This window comes from Triticum aestivum, chromosome 5A, assembly GCF_018294505.1.
Source record: "Triticum aestivum cultivar Chinese Spring chromosome 5A, IWGSC CS RefSeq v2.1, whole genome shotgun sequence".
Classification (NCBI taxonomy): Eukaryota; Viridiplantae; Streptophyta; class Magnoliopsida; order Poales; family Poaceae; genus Triticum; species Triticum aestivum.
The window spans coordinates 350,191,007-350,195,356 of record NC_057806.1 but is presented as its reverse complement, the minus strand read 5'-3'; positions in this window follow the sequence as shown (position 1 = coordinate 350,195,356).

The window sequence follows — 4,350 nt, the reverse complement described above, 5'->3', positions numbered from 1 at the left end:
ACTCCGCGGTGCAGCAGCGGCGAGCGGCGGAGGCGGTGAGGTGGCGGCAGAGAGCGAGCGCGCAGGCGCTCAGGCGGCGGCGCTGGACGGGCGGCGCGCGGCTCGACCCAGATCGTCCCAGGGCGGGTCGCGGCGCGGCGAGGAGAGAGAGGCGTGGCGGGGAGGCAACGTGGCGGCACGCTAGTGGTTCCGGGTGGCGGCGGTGCTGAGGTGGCACGACCCGATTGGTTTGGGTGACGTGGTCGGCTGGACATGTCCAGCGAGGGTGGACATGTCCGGCGGCGCGAGGAAGGGGAAGGAAGGGTTTGATCCGCGAAAATTCGGAGGGAGACACTTATTTGTAGGTCGGAGGAGGTATGAGTGTCCAAATGAGGTGTAGTTTTCGACCACGCGATCGTGATCCGACGACGGAGGACATGGCAGAGGTTTGGATGGGTTATTGGGCCGCTTTGGAGGGGTGTTGGGCTGCAACACACACGAGGCCTTTACGGTTCCCCGGTTAACTGTTGAAGTATCAAACAGACTCCAAATGGCATGAAACTTGACAGGCGGTCTATCGGTGGTGTACCATGGCCGCTTGGCAAATCTCGGTCCATTCCGAGAATGTTTAACACCCGCACATGAAAAGAGACAAAAGGGGGACGCAGGAGGACGTAGGAGTGTCGGATAGCAAAACGGACAATGGGGAAAATGCTTGGATGCATGAGACGAACACGTATGCAAATGCGATGCACATGATGACATGATATGAAATGCATGACTTGGACAAAAACAAAACGAAGACAAAAACCCAACCACGAAGGAAATATCGTATCGCATCTCCAGAAAAGGCAAGAGTCAGAGTTACAAATATGGAAAGTTGTATCAGGGGCGTTACACTCACCTTGCTCCACTGCCCCTTGTGCCTTCGCCCCTTGAAGCCTCCAGTGTATGAGGTTCGAATACACCTCGTCCATTCGGCTAATCGAGCAAGGTGCATGTTTCTTGATTGATGTGATGTTCGATTGATTTGTGTAGTGCAAGGGAGGGCACCTAGCCTGCGCGGACTGTTGCGTTGAGCGCCCCGATAACCAACGGTAGTGCCAGAAGTGCGAGCGCAGCGGTGGCTTTGACGTGCGGAACACGGCGGTGGATGCCGTCCTCTCCTCGGTGAGGGTGGAGTGCCCGCATGAAGGTTGTGGGCTCTACGTCACTTACCACAAGCTCGCCAATCACCAGAGCGTGTGTCCATTCGCGCCCTGCAAATGTCTCGTGCCCGTCTGTGGCAACGAAGGCCCACCGTCGGCGCTCTCCCACCACATCAGCACCGTGCATCCCATGCCCGTGCATAGGATCCAGTACGGCAAGGCGCTCCAGCTGCAAGTGCCACTGTCGGAGCCACGGCTCTTGCTGTTCGCGGAGGAGGACGGCCGTGCATTTTTCTAGGTCGGCGGCATGCTCGACATCGACGCGCCTATCGCCCTGTCGGTCGTCTGCATCAGAGAGGGGGCGTCCCCACTACCGTACTACATGGCCATGCTGTGGGTAAACGGCCCGTCGAGGGAGCCCAAAGGCAGGACCAACGCCGTCAAAGTGGAAATGGAGGTGACAAGAAGCAAGGATCCCGGTGACATCATCGTGTAGGAGCTGACCTTCTTCATAGTTCCGACCAAGCTACTGGTCGGGGCTAAGCTGGTGTCCCTCCACATTCAAATTGACAAGCTCACGTCCTAAATGATTCTACAGTGCCTTCTGTTTATCTTCGTAATATGCTAATATAGGGGTTAGCTCGGTCTACTTTAGCTTAAGAGATGGTGGGTTTTGATGGCAATGCGGCAATTACTTCGACATCAGATTGGCAGTTAAAGTAATTTTCAATAGTCGAATGGATATTTTGTGTCAGTTGGATATAAATATCCTTTGGGTAAGAAGTATAATAGCTTATATGCTTGTTTGTTTAGGAAGTGTTGCATACTTGTGCGAGTTGACGCGACACATCAAAGTAGTAGTACTCCCTCCGATCCTAATTCCTCTGCGCATAAGTCGAGGTGCAGATACCAAGGAGGGCCTGGTTGCGTATATACTTGGACAACCCACCCGACAGCACACCAGGCAGACGAAGCTCGTGTCGTGTTGGTGCCGTGTGCGGCCCGCTCATTAACCAAAACCTCGCGCCTCTAGCTTAGCCTACGTGTTTTAAACTTGTCAATCTCAAGGCCAAGGAGCAAGATGAAACCTATGATACAGCTAATCGGATGGTTGAGAACACTACAATTCATAGCTACAGATGCTTGTGTCAGAGAGGACGAGTGCGTGCATGCACCTCTTCTCTTCATGTATAACGTACTAAACTCGGAGTACAAGTGTATGTGGGTGGCATCAACCTAGGGAGCTAGAGATGGTGCATGCGAGAAGTCCTGAGAGATAGGTGTGTGCGTGGGAAAGAGGGAGAGAGATGATATGTGTCAATGTAATGTGTGTGAAAAAACACTAGTCTATAGCTCACCACCAGGCTATTCCTGTCGAACACCCCAATAACTGTAAAATATGTATCCGACAGTGCCAGTTATTGCACGTACATAGCAGTAGAAAAAGAAGTACCATGGCATATGCTACACCACAGCCGAGAACACGTGCCCACGTTACGCCATCCAGGAATAGTGTCGCACTTCGAAACTAGAACCGTCAATAAATTTTGAACCTGCGTCTCATCACATTCCAAACCTATTCACACCGATCACAACCTAAATGGTTTCCCCCTTAGGAGCGTATTAGTACTACTCGGTTATAAATACTACTATGCCAAGATGACTGCACATTCCTCCTCAACTCTTCATCCACAAAAAACAATCAAGTCATTCAGCATCCTTCCCTTGCGTCTGCCATGGCCAGCGTGAGTTCTAGGTCGAGAGATTTCCACCAGGGAGAGGAGAGCATGGAAGAGGAAGCACGAGAGATGTCCCACCTTGCCGTGAAAGCAGCCGACATGTCCAGCCGCGCAGCAGTAGCAACACAGAGGTCCCACCGCGCAGCCGAAGTAGCACATAGGTCCTGCCGCACCGTCGATGTAGCAGACTGGTCTGGCCATGCCGTGGAAGCAGCAGAGATGTCCCGCTGCACCGTTGAAGCAGCACGGTGGTCCTGCAGCACCGCGCCGGCCTGGGAAAATTTCTCGTGGGCAAGCGAGGACTCTTACAGGCGCATGCATGCGATCGTCCATAGTCAGATGGATCGGATCTCCGGCTGGGCGGGGTTGCAGGACGAGGCTACCGGCGTCATCCGACAACTAGGGGAGGGCAATGCAAAGCTCAGGGCCGAGCGCGACCTGTTGATGGTGAAGATCGCCGGAAGGCCGAAGCAGGCAGAGGAGACCACTGTCGTGTTGCAGAGGATGGGCGTCATCGTCAAGAAACTTATGGACGAGAATGACATGCTCCGCATCGAGCGCAAAAGGTTGGTGGAGGAATCCGAGGATGCTGCCAAGCAGCGTATTAAGGACATGAAACTGATGAAAGAGATCATCACCGTTCGTCGCGAGAACTAGTCTCCGCGACCTGCAACGCATAAAGAAAGTGGAGATCAGCGAGCCAGATCGTTGTATGTGTCTTCCTTCTTCTTTTGCCCTTGTGTATTTCGGGCATAGCCGCATTTGGCTTTCTTAATTATCTTCCTAATTATGTAAGACAATTATTATCCACTCTCGTTGTCCTTATATATATTCATCAGTCTTGCTATAAGTCACAGTAGATGCTATATAGGTCATCGGCTCTTACATCAAGATCCATGCAAAATTTTCTTTACAGATTTTCTTTTTTCTCTCTTAAATCTCAGTCGAGTGAGACATAGCCACGCCATTAAACAGAGGCTCGGGCGCCATTAATGGAGACCTTGGGAGAGAGGTGGACAACAGATGGAGGTCAAAGGGCTCTCCTCCCAATAAGCACGCGCAAGGGTCTAATCGCACGCCTCCCGTACTCAAATAGCTACCTTGCACGGCTCCTTCTAGCTAATAAAAAAAGGGGACGCGTGGCGGCACGTAAATGGTAAATAGAACGCCCATGGTTTCAATAATACTTCACTACTGGAATCAGCTAATTTGCCATCTGCCAGCTCTTTGTCTTCTGCTAGCTGACGGCAAAGAAGCTCTTTGCCATCAGCTACCAAAAAGCAGACGGCAAAGATCAGGCTGACGGCAAAGAAGCTCTTTGCCGTCCGCGTGATCTTTGCCGTCCGCCTGATCTTTGCCGTCCGCCAGCAGACGGCAAAGAATCTTTGCCGTCAGCTGGCAGACGGCAAAGAGAGAGGTGGCCCCCACCCCCCGCCCGTTTGGGAAAAACTTAACGGCCCACCTCTTTGTCGTCTGCCAGCAGA